The sequence below is a fragment of the Suncus etruscus genome, chromosome 6, assembly GCF_024139225.1.
Source record: "Suncus etruscus isolate mSunEtr1 chromosome 6, mSunEtr1.pri.cur, whole genome shotgun sequence".
Classification (NCBI taxonomy): Eukaryota; Metazoa; Chordata; class Mammalia; order Eulipotyphla; family Soricidae; genus Suncus; species Suncus etruscus.
Window position 1 is genome coordinate 21,565,845 of NC_064853.1, and position 12,957 is coordinate 21,578,801.

A 12,957-nucleotide genomic window follows, 5' to 3' on the forward strand; every position below is an offset into this window, starting at 1 on the left:
GGTTGTTTTGCTCTGGGGAAGGGGGAGGCAAAAGAGGTGTGGGTGAAGGCTGGTGAGGATCAGAGTGTCATAGAATCAAGCTTCAGAGCGTCAAGTTTGAAGGTAATGAGGCCTGAGTCCAGTGACCTAACCTGGTCAAGATGGGTGTCTGAATCCTGGGAGTAAGCTGTGTTTCTCATGTGAAATGACTATTGCCAACCACTAGAAGGACAGTTGAAGGGAAGACCAGAGTCCTGCAGTGTACTAAGAGCAGAGCACTATGGGAAAGAGCATCAGGTGAGTGATCTGACAGAGACAACCAGGGGTTTACTGCTTCTGCTGGTAGAACTCCTGGTAACTGGAGGCTGCAAGGCCAGTTTCTAGCTCTGTGGTCAGCCCTGTTGAAAAACATATTCATTATAAAGTCCTTGAGAGTGGTGGATGATGGTGAGATGGATGGATGATAGAGAGGCCTTTCTCTGCCGGCCCAGGCCATGAGACTGCAACTCCCTTCAGTCGGTGGTCTCAAAGTGTCAGTGAGGGAATCATCCACATGTAGTCAGGTTTCAGGAGACATCAGCTTTATGAAGGCCCTAGCCACTATGTGTGGCTCCTAAGCTTTTAACCTTTTAAGCAGGCTCTTGTCATCTGCCCTGGCATCTCCCTCTTTCTGCCAGCCACCTCTCTTGCTGAAAACCTCTTTCCCACCCCCTCATGAATCTCTCCTTTATCCTCCTGGTGAGCAAAACAGGAAGCCAAAGACCCCTCCCAAATGTGGGCAGGTCTGCCTCTCAAGGTGAACAAAACAGGAAGTTGGGGGAAGGGAGTAACAAGCCCCTGCCCCTAATCACTGTGAAGCCTCGACCTACAGGTAATGTAGGTAGCACTCATAGGGCTCATAGCACTCGAAGGGCTTTTGTCTACATTCCAAAACCAGAATGTTGACTGACCATGGTCACAAGGCTGTGCACCAAATAGCCAGGTAGCAAGTCAGAAGTCATCCCATCATCTCAGTGCTGTGTGAGAGCACTGAGACATGGATCCTGCTGGGTCTCAAGCACTCTGGCTCTGCCTGTCTCAGTCTAGAGCAGTATATAGGCTCCAGCCTGCATATCAGCATGTTTCATTGTGATTCAGGGGCTTTGAACCCTCATACCCCAGAAGCCACCGAAGGACCTGGACATGTCAGACTTGGAAAAAAGGAAATGTGACTAAGGGGACTTTGCTGTGGTGGATATTACTCTGAGTGTCAGCTCGCTTGCTCATGGGCTGAGATAATCTCATTATCTTCTACCTCTAGCAGATCTTCCTGTGGGGCAGAGCTGTTCAGGGGTGAACCTGAGCACCCCATCCCTGCAACTGTACAGGCACTTGAGAGATTTCATGTCCAAAAGACTCTGGGAGGGATGGGGAAGATGGTTCCAACCTAAATAACCAGGCTAGTTAATGCACTCAGAAAACCTACATGACACTCAGGTCAATCAAATCGAATTGAAGAACACTGGGTCATAAAGACCAGATAGGATGGAATTAACTAGCATCCCAACAACTTGACAATCAGGCTATAAGGAGAAAAATAGTTGTGTCATAATAACAGAGATTATTAACAGGAGCCCCTGAGGACCCTCCCAAACCCACTTCCACTGGGTTTCCACTAAGATCTTCTTGTTCATACTCCCCACTCCACCATTTCCCTTTCCTAAGAGTGTCCCTTAACTGCTAGTCTCTCTTACTCTGCCAGCATCCTGGACCCATCATCTAGCCCTATGTACTGCTTCTGAACCCCAGTAACTGTGAGTTTGAATGAAAATTAACAATGCAATATTGGCCTTGTTTCAAGAGCCCACATTTCAAAAATCCATGTGCTGCAAATAATGTAGGTATGACACAACTATTTTTCTCCTTATAGCCTGAATGTCAAGTTGTTGGGATGCTAGTTAATTCCATCCTGTCTGGTCTTTATGACCCAGTGTTCTTCAATTCGATTGGATTGACCTGGGTTTCACAGTGTAGCTGGTGAGGAAGAGGTTCTGAGTGGCATGTAGGTTTTCTGAGTGCATTAACTAGCCTGGTTATACTCTCCCCAGAGTTCATAGCTCTGAGAAGAAAGGAACATTCTGGCTTAGCTCTGGACTGCCTCTGCCTGTATCTCTCATCTGTTTCCACTGGGTCCAGCTCTCTTCACTTGCTGAATTTCCATAAGTTGACAGTCTCCTCCATACCCCATACCCTCACTCTCCTCTCAGCTGAGCTCTAGCTTTGTATTCTCCCAAGACTTCCTGGACTCCTGCTCGGAAAGTGGCAGCACAATACCCCACCCCCCAAATCATTTCTTTTATGAATAACTCTTCCAACCCATTGTTAGAATTCTTCCCTGCTGCTTCCAGAAGCTGTATGAAAGCCTTGTATTACCAGAACAAGCCTACTAGGGCCTGTTCTGTGGAAGTTGGATGTAAAATAGCTACACTTGAACTATTAGTCTGGGCATGGGTCCCAGCAGTAAAGCACTTGCTTTGAATGTGTGAGGTCCTGCCATTTATGACAACAACAACAACAACAACAAAGTTTTAAAAAATATTTGATAGGGGCTGGATCGATTGTGCAGCAGTAGGGCATTTGCCTTGTGTCCCATATGGTCCCCCAAGCCAGTAGCTATTTCTGAGCGCATAGCCAGGAGTAACCCCTGAGTGTCATTGGGTGTGACCCAAAAACCAAAAAAAAAAAATTTTTTTTAGTAAGTGTCTAAGTTATTTTCTCCATGGAAGAATGTTCTAGAAATACCTTAACATTTACCTGGTGTTTTCTGGGAATTCATTGTTTTTGTTTGACTCCAAAAAGAATGGTTATTAAGCATAGGTACTAAGGTTTTTGCTTGGACTATATTTGGTCTGGAGTGTCTGTATGGCTTCTAAGTGTCTTCTAATGCACAAAGGTGTAGAACTTTCAAAATCACCATCAGAGAGGTGATTCCTGTTCAGAGAGGCTGCTTGTTAAGCACAAAAGCACACATTTAAGAGAAGAAGGCTCAGTAGTCTGGCTCATAGCTTCTCTAAGGAGTCTTCTCCTAGCCTGTGTGCCCCAAATGTTGGCATCTTCCAAAGAGGGGTTCCTGAACCTAACTTGCAAAAACAGGTTTTGAAGTAGAAATAGTGGAAGTACTGGAAAGTTGACCCCACTGACCTTGGTCACCAAAGGGAATTTAGTTGCCCTCGAGGCTTCTTCTTTTACACCTTTTTGCCAGTTCACTTTGCCTCAGTCAGTCTCATGTGCATTGACCAGGTCAGGTTGTCCCAGTTTGCACCTCCCAGCCTACTCCTTCACAGAAAAGACAGACAGTACTACTGCACTGTATATGTAACAACTTCCTGGGAGTGGGGTTAACAGTTTCATCCCAAAGAGGGAAGGAACTCTGGCTACCACCTGATTTCTTCATCTATGTGTCCTGGTATACAAAGAAGCCCCAGTTAGAGACTAATATGAGCTCACCATTGGGAAAAATTGTCAAACAGCAATCCCCCCAAGAATGTCTTCAAATCACTTTTTATTGCTCTAAGAATCAAAGTTAAACATCTATAAAGACAGCCATGCTTTTTCTAATGCTTTGTTTAGAGGGTGAAAGGAGGCATTTCTATAAACCCTTCTATAAACTAGAGGTGGATTCAGTTGTGTGAAAACATTTCCATGTGTGGCTAGTACAAGCAGTGGACCAGCCAAAAGCTCTCACTGAGCTGGCAATTGGTGGGCAAGTATTCTAGGTGATGGCTTCTATGTGTCTCTCTGAAAATATCAGCATGGATTATTATTTCTTCCTAATGGGTTAGCATGAGATATTGGGCTTGGGAGTTCCTAACAGTCCATGGCTCAGGGCAAATGATAGTACCTGCCTTGGTGAGTCTGTGCAGAGACATAAGACCTGAAAAGGTGATAATTCGTGTTGTGCTCAGTATGAAGTGAGAATTCACAAGCTGTGAGCCCTTAATATTGCTTTTCCTACATTTTATTTTGTATGTGCTTCTTGAGAACAGGAATTCCTTTGAATCATCATTATATCTAAAGTAATTCTTCTTAGGATTTCTGATCTCTTTGAGGTTTTAACATTGACTCATTTTCTTATAAAATAAAAAGGACCCAGGCACATGTAAATAAATTTGAGTATGCCTTGAAGCCTATGTCTCAGTTCTCAAACCATTATCCTAGAGCCTAAAGCACTTTTCCTGGACAGAGATATCCTCAGGAAGGTGTGCAGGTCACATCGCTGTCAGGCAGCAGAATTTAGACTTCACTATGAATTAATTTTTATGGGTCTCACCCATCTCCGTGTATCAGTTTATGCAAAGGGTTTGCATAAGTTATGAAAATTACAATGATAACTTGAATAAGTTATAAAAGTTATGGGCCGGAGAGATAGCACAGCGATAGGGTGTTTGCCTTACATGTAAATGGACGGTGGTTAGAATCCCAGCATCCCATATGGTCCCCAGAGCCTGCCTGGGACGACTTTTGAGCATAGAGCCAGAGTAGCCCCTGAGTGCTGCTGGGTGTGACCCAAAAACCAAAAAAAAAAAAAAAGATGAGAATTTGGGGTTAGTGAGATAGTAGAGTGGAGAAGGTGACTACCTGGTATATAACTGACCCAGGTTTTGATTCCTAGCATGACATTTTGTCTCCTGAGAACCACCTAGAATAATCCCCAAGCACAGAGCCAGGAGTGATGCCTGAGGAACCACTGATTGTACACTCCCTCACCTACCCCACCACACACATAAAAAATGTCACAGAAGTTTGTATCAAATAGCTGGGCTAATCATTGAAGCTCCTATACTTTATACCCCCTAAGATGGCACTCAGCATTCAATCATTTATCATCAGTTCCCAACTCATACCAAAAAGAAATACCTGCCATCTTCCTCTCTGCCAGCTGTTAATGCAGCTTATGTTCTTTGGACAAAGAGCCTGGCCTCTTTGGGGCTGTCAGAACCTCACATCTCTGAAATGGTAAGGGAGGTGAGTACTAAGCACCCCCATTACCTCATTTATAATTCAGTGCTCTTTACACTGTCAGCCACTGAGCAGGCTGTGACTTGTACCAGGAGCCCTCTGGGGAGTAGTGTATGTACCCAGATGAGCTCCCTGTGGTCAGCCTGGACAGCTCACAACACTGAACTTGGCTGTGACTTCATTTTCACAGTCTTCTGTTTTGAGGACACGTAACTCTAACCTTGGCAGGACTCGTCATGGAAAACACTTCATGCGTCTCCTCTGTAATCCCTTTGCTGCTGTAAAAGATATTTTATCTTTCCTCCTTTTAATTGCCCAGCTAAAGAACCTTTTATGCAGTTGTTGTATTAGGCATAAAAGATTCCATAATTATCAGTAAAAACCAGTCATTAGAATTTAGCAGAACCTTTTGTGAAAGACCTTGCAAAAGAGAGATTCTGGAAAGTCTAGCATAGTGATAAATAGATAGGACACAGATTGTCAAGTTAATGAGGGGGAATTTGCCATGAAGTTTCTTGTGATGAAATATGAATTCAAAAACTGAGAGGGACGAGCAGATCCCCTGAGAGCCATTCCTCCTGTTGGCTGTGATCTTTGTCAATCACGTTGACTTTTAGAGATTCCTTTTCCTGAACTGCAAAATGGAAATGATTTTTGTCCTCTGCCAGTGGCAACTCTAACCTGGGAGAAGACTCTGAAAGGGAGGGGAAACCCATCTTTAATGACGAAAAGAAGGGCTTCTTTTTCCCAGACCCTGCAGAGTACAGAGAGAAGAATGAGATGGGACTATTTTCTCCTTCTATGGGTTGGTTTGTAAGAGATATATCCATATCTTTATGACAACAAAGATTCAATCTGGCAAACCTAAGACAAATTCTACCTCCTGAGCAAATTTTGCAAAGGAAGTGTGCAGTAGCTCAGACATCTCTGTCTCTTGGTGTAAGCAAGCATCAGAGGAACAGGTCTGAAAAGGATTCTGAAGTTATCTGAGAGCTTTCCTGTTTCAGTGCTCCTATGTTTATTATGTCCTTGCTCTTAAGCTCTCAGCTGCCAGACCCATGTTCTCTCCCCAGGCCTTGTTTCTATCTTCATCCTTGTCACCCTGCCTTTAAAGCTTCCTACTCTGAAGCTCCCTCTGGTGTGTTGTACACTTGTCCTGAGGTCAGTCCCCAGCATGTGGAGAAGCTGAGTGCTTAGAAAATGCATTCCACTGGAAAACTTAAAAATGGTATTTGAGGTTTGTCAGGTCTGTCCTAAATGGACAGATCAAAATGATCAGAGTCTGCATGGTTGGACTCAAAATCCCAGACTCCATTCATTCTCTGTCTTTGTTGATTAGAGTCAGGCCACTAGCCAGATGGCTGTTGTCTCAAACAACCTCAGCTGTGGGAAAGCAGCAGGTCTGCTCTGTGCACTGCTCTGTGCATTGAGCTCTGGTCTGGGCTGCCTTACTCTTTCTTTCTTTCTTTCTTTCTTTCTTTCTTTCTTTCTTTCTTTCTTTCTTTCTTTCTTTCTTTCTTTCTTTCTTTCCTTTCTTTCTTTCTTTCTTTCTTTCTTTCTTTCTTTCTTTCTTTCTTTCTTTCTTTCTTTCTTTCTTTCTTTCTTTCTTTCTTTCTTTCTCTTTCTTTCTTTCTTTCTTTCTTTCTTTCTTTCTTTCTTTCTTTCTTTCTTTCTTTCTTTCTTTCTTTCTTTCTTTCTTTCTTTCTTTCTTTCTTTCTTTCTTTCTTTCTTTCTTTCTTTCTTTCTTTCTTTCTTTCTTTCTTTCTTTCTTTCTTTCTTTCTTTCTTTCTTTCTTTCTTTTCTTTCTTTTTCTTTCTTTCTTTCTTTTCTTTTTTGAAAGTGTCATAGCCCTAGGGGGCAGGTTCTAGAGTTGGTTTCCTTATGATCACAACACCGATTAAGACCAGAGCCAAAATTTGAACCCCAAGTTTTTCAGGCTCAGGTACCCACACAAACCCCAATCCAAAACTCCACCTCTAACAGAAAAATAAAATGCAGGGTTTTTTTATTTGTTTACCTAATTAGAGTTAGCATTCTGTTCTGTCTACACCTGGCATTAGTCTCTAGAGTCCATAGAACACAGCCTGGGACCTCAAGGCAGGACAATTTCTCCCCTCCTTTAATTCAATGCAAGCATGTTCCCCAGAAGGCTTTTGTGGAAAATTTCTCTATGCCCAGAACAGTGCTTTCTTCTCACCTTAAAAAGGCATTTTTTTATCCCCACAGAACAAATCCTTATGAAAGCTGTCCATACTTGGAGACCAGAAAGCTTCTCATTTTTCCAATAGGCAGTACTGGGTTGGCTATTAAATCCTTACCCTGCATTTAATTTTCTGCTACAATTGTAGAACACATCTGTCTGTTAGTGGAAAGTGGCAGGAATTCTCTGGACCATGGTACCCTACCCTTCAATCCCCATTCTTCATGGCAAATAAATTTTCATTCATAATTTAGCAATGGGCTCTCCTTCCAGTTTGAAATCTGGATCAAGATGTTGGATAATTGGATTGAATCTAGTCTGAACATTTGTCAGTTTCATTTCCTCATTAAGCACCACATTGTAGAGAAATTATAATTATCGCAAAAACACTTAACATAGATGTCATACAAGATAAGACTGTTCCGAAGTGATGGAAAGGAATCTAAGTCTGTGGAGTCCCATGAATGATTCAAAGTGAAGATGGCCATTTATAATATTGCATAGGTAGGCTTTCTTTTAGCTATAGTTGACAAGGATCATTGTATAATAGAATCCTAAATTTTAAAATGAATAGTATAAATAAGATTTACTGTTGTCTCTCTGGATTAGCCAAGAACATTCCCTAACCTGTGCATTCAAATTCCATGCTCACAATTGACACAATTTCATTATTTTCATGATCCCATTGTTTTTCTTATAGAGATACTTCTTATGAGTTCCTTTACATTTATTCACTTATTCATGTATCACTTATATTCACTAGGTTATATACATAATCGTTTGGCAAAGATATACTAAGAATCTTCTACATAGCAGGCATTATTCTATTAATTTAGGAATGGAGAATAAGTAAGACTGGCTGCTTCTAAAACATAGTGGTCTCAAGAAGAAGACTGATATAGAAAATAAGCACAGTTACTATCAAGACAGAGGTTATGTCACAGATGCAACAGGACAAGGGAAGTGAGGAGTTTTGCTGAGAGGGTTTATGAGCTCTTCTTCAGTGAGAGACTTTAATATAGTACTGAAAGATGGAGGGTTGGCACTGGATAAGGGAAGTAACAATATTTGAGGAGAGTAATATGATTTTGAAGGCATTCAAAGTGACAAACCACACTGGGAAGAACTATGTTGATGCCGAAGGAACCAGCCTGAGCAGTTAAGAACCTGCAGTGTGATATAGAGGAGCCTAGTTGGTTGGGAAGCCACTAGAACTTTTAGGAAATAGAGTGAACTCTTCTAGATTTCTAATCCTCTGCCTCAATTTGGTGGCCTGTAACAGGAAGAGAGGTCCTTGTAAAGGTAAGGGGCATCTTTGTATATCAAGTTGGATGGAGCCTATATCAGAAATAATTAAATAAAGGGGATTCCACATGGGGCATGAGTTACAAGACTAAGCAAGCCAAGCAAAGGAAATGGGATAGTTCAATTTAGGTGGAAAATGGTCCCTATTGCTGGACGATAATGACTCAGAGAAAAAGTGAGCATAAGCAGAACCTAAAAGAGACTTCCAATAGATACTAGGACTTTAGAGGGAGCTGCTCAGTGGCAATGGAACTATGGATAAAGGGCTGATTAGTACAAGGTAAAAATCCCAGACTAGGCTCTACCACTACTTAATTTTCCTGAAATGATGCATTAAGAAAGTCACTGCTAATGGCTGGAGTAATAGTGGGTTGTGCACTTTCTTGCACCAGTACCGCAAGCCCACGAAGAGTGATCCTTGAGTGCAGAACTATGGGTGAGTCCTAATCATCACAGAGTGTGGACAAAAAACAACAAACTAAAAAGAAAGTAAGAAAGTCACTGCTTCTTTTTTCTCAGCCTATTTCCAAACTCTATCTACCTTTGGCCTGCACCAAGCAGAAGTCAAGGAAGTCAAGGAAGCTTGACCATGTAGGTTATAAAGATCTTCCCCTTACAGCAGGGGAAGAGGAAGAATAGGCTTGAGGACAAATAATAAAAAGGGCAGGAATGTGAGAATCTCTGTTGTTCAAAGCAAGGGTAAGGAGATTGTGTACTAACTAGATCTTGTGGATGTCTATGATAGACCTGGAAATACCTTGCTAATGTAGGGTTCAGAATATAGATGAGATCTAATTGACCTTCAAGGTGGTAAGCTGTAGGAGGTCAGGAAACTATACCCAATATCCATCCTGTCTACTTGGATAATTGCTATTTGCTTATAGACTGTTCTAAATCTCTGTCTTCTAAGCATGTCTGTGCATCATCCTTTTCATCAGCTATATCCAGGTTCTATCCAAAGACCCTTTCTCTTCATCTCTGTTGTTAGTTCATGCTTGCATTGGGCAGTAGCCTTTCATCACAGGATGCTCTCTGCCTCTTTCATGTGAGGCTGGGTAATGTCATGAAAGGAATTCCACAGAATTAGTCAGCTCAATGTGAAATGTGCCTGAAACTGCTTTCCACAAATGGAAAAGTGGAATGGAGAGAGAAGGTTCCAGAAGCAGTTGTCTGGTGTCCTATTTTCTTTGTTGCACATGGGCAAAACTCACTTCTGTATAAAACCATAATCAGTCCATCTCACTACTAAAATGCTTACTGCTTGAATGGTCTCTCGGTGGGGATGAGCTTCACTCTTTTCATCCAGTTCAGCAGTCTTCACTTATACAAAGCAGGCCCAGTAACCTTCTATACAAATATACAAAAGAGAAAATTGGTTGAAGCCAACTTGCAACTCCAAGGTGTAATCACCCGGAACCCTCCCATTATGCTTTCTTAGTCACTCAGAAGGATAGAAGTTTCTGGAAGGAAAGTCATTTAGAGAGGGTAATGTAAAAATCAGCCAAAGGAACCTGCCAAGGGATTCCATAGGTGGGAAAAGTGGAGTGTTAGGACTTGGAGATGCTGTACCCTATCTGCCATGAGATACGTGATTAAATCTGTGGATTAAATCTGTGATTAAATCCGTGGATACAGGTGTGGGACCTCTTCAGGAGCCTGCAAAAACAGCAGAGATACAACTTGCAGGGCAAGGGAGCTTCCACTCATCAACTGTATGACACAGGTTATGGTCTCAGGTGGTCCTCAAGATCACACATAGGAACATTTTCAACAGAAGGCAGATTTGGATTTTGCCTTATTATCAGTTAGCAATATGAAAAGAGCAAATTCCTTGGGCTCTGTGGAAAGGAGTAGATCTAGGTTTGTGGTGTGATGAAAAGAGTAGCTATGTGTTAAAGGGAAGATGGTGTTACAGCTCAAAGTGTGAGCCTGGAAGACTGACTCTGTGGGCTTGAAATGTTCTTCACTCAATTACCAGTAGTATAAACATGAACTGGTCAGTTAAAGTGTTCTGGGTCAAGATGATTTCTTCTGTCAGGTGAGAATAATAATGATAATCTCTACCTCTGAGAGTTTTTTTGAGGAATTGAGTAATGTACTACATGTGAGCCATTTAGAACAGCACCTAGTTAGTACCCAATCAATTTTTCGTTATTATTTTTTGCTATTATTAAAGCACATAGTGCTCCAAGTTATTTATTGTTATTATTCAGAGATATTATATAATCAAAGGATGTGCTGCCTACAACACATAGAACACAACACATATTCTGTCCATCACACCAGTAAAGCATGACCCAGATATTAAGCTACTTTTAGGGTAGAGAAAAGACTAAAAGTGCCTTTAGTTCCTCATGCCCAAACAATTGTGTAAGATCAAATAAATCTCAGAGTACAGGACAAGGCGGAATCAACAAGGTGAGCCACAATTATGGGAGAGGGACAAAAAGGTGCCAACTCAGAGATGATGAGCACCCACCAAGCCTGGGATGGTGATCGTCTCCTACTGCACTGTCTGAGCAACTGTATGATGGGGCTATCTCTTAACCCAATGGATATTGCTGATCAGAGAAGTGATCCACCCCCTTAGCACAGCTAGAAGAGGTCTTATTAAAAATCTGTTTGAATGTTCCCGAATGCCACTCAGCTTGGCATCCAAATGGAAAGCAAAAGGATTGTGGCAATTAACAATTACCCAAGGAAGGGACTGGAGAGATAGCATGGAGATAGGGTGTTTGCCTTGCATGCAGAAGGATGGTGGTTCGAATCCCGGCATCCCATATTGTCTCCTGAGCCTGCCAGGAGCAATTTCTGAGCATACAGCCAGGAGTAACCCCTGAGCTCTGCCAGGTGTGACCAAAAAACAAAATAAAATAAAATAAACCAATTGCTCAAGGACAGTTGCAAAACAGTTACATAAATACAGGAAGATACAGGGCCAACCTTCCCAAAGCCAGTGGACACACATGTCTCTGTACCCCACTATCTCGAAGACCAGAATGAGGTGAGATTTGGAACAGAAGGTTCGAGGCAACTTTTCATCTCAATTCCTAATTTTCTTTTCCAGTCGCACTTGTTGTAGTGAAGCAATGAGAGGGCAGCTTCCAGGACATCAGGCAGGTGCCCTGATGCCCACTTGCTCCTTTCTCCCAAGGCATAAATCACCTTATTTGGAGATCTGTTGCAGGGCAAGAAAATGTGATTCAGGGGTATCTGTTAACTACTGCTGCCGCTGTGAATCTATCATTATTCCTCTTCTACAGATCATTAACATTCACAGAACCTTAACTACAGCAACACTAATGAGCAGAGCTCTCATATACATTTTCCCCATAAATATCCATTGACGCTGACACTCTTTCTCTCTTGGTACAGTAATTCAGCTTTTCTGGATAAATCATCATGTGGAGGCTCTTTCTTTCTCCCAAACTGCCTTTATTAGTGGATGCAGAAGAATAATGAACAAACAGGTTTTTTTTTTTTTAAAAGGAGAAAGAGATAAATGAATGGTCATGGAGAATAAGGAACTATACGTTGATGGCAGGCCCAACCCTTACACGCTGACTTTTGCACTGACTTTGAAAGGAGAGAACTCAGAAACCATTAACTGATTCTTTACTGGGGCCTGAGTGTAGGCACATTGCTTGGTTGGCTTCTAGTTTCAGAATTCTTTAAGACCAAATTGCCCACCAATCTTCTCTGACACTTAAAAATGTGCAACTTCCCAAGCACTTCTCCTCCCTTCTATAGATTTGCTTTAGTTCGGCTCCTGTATATTTATACAGTAGAGAATTTACAAATATTTTCCAATGGATTCTGACATAGGACTCGCTGTATCTTGTTTACGTATTCACCAACTCAGATTCTCCATTTTATGAGCAAGAAAATGGAGATTAAGATGCTAATGAGAAAGGAAAGTCAAATCTGATTCAGAAGGATAAGACTACTGCTTTTCTGACTTATATAAAAGAGTGTCAAGGTGACACTCTCTTCCTTTTTACAATACTCTCCATGTCCCAACTTTCATAGAGTTCATGAACACTGATTTTGTTCCCTCCAGCAGGTGAGTAGCTGTCCTTATCTCCACCATTATTCTTCCTTCCTTCCTCCTGTGACACACGCTGTCATCTCAAGACTAACTCTCTACCTTCCCTTATTGGTTTATGTTTTTTCCTCATTCTCCTAGCGTTGTCTTTCAGATTGTTTCTGTGTTGTCACTGCTGCTACTATTTCTATAGATTACCAGGGAAATTCTAGTCATCATTGTAGAGCTAGTTTTGGTGAATATATAAAGGATAACATTCCCAGGGGATCTGACCTTGGTTTTTCCTGGAATATTAGGGTAAGGTTGGGGCAAATCAGGCTACTAAGCTGTCCACTAATGAAAATTTCTTCCAGAAACATTACCTTTTATCCTACTCTACAAAACAGTCCACCTGATGCCTTTGCCTTCACTCTACCACTGTGGATAAGAG

At 41.8% G+C, this 12,957-nt stretch overlaps 1 protein-coding gene across 1 annotated transcript in view; it reads left to right on the forward strand.

The window, feature by feature from the left end:
- The window catches only part of DAB1 (DAB adaptor protein 1), a 406,846-nt gene that overhangs the window by 347,251 nt on the left and 46,638 nt on the right, over nt 1-12,957 (forward strand). The window lies entirely within an intron of this gene.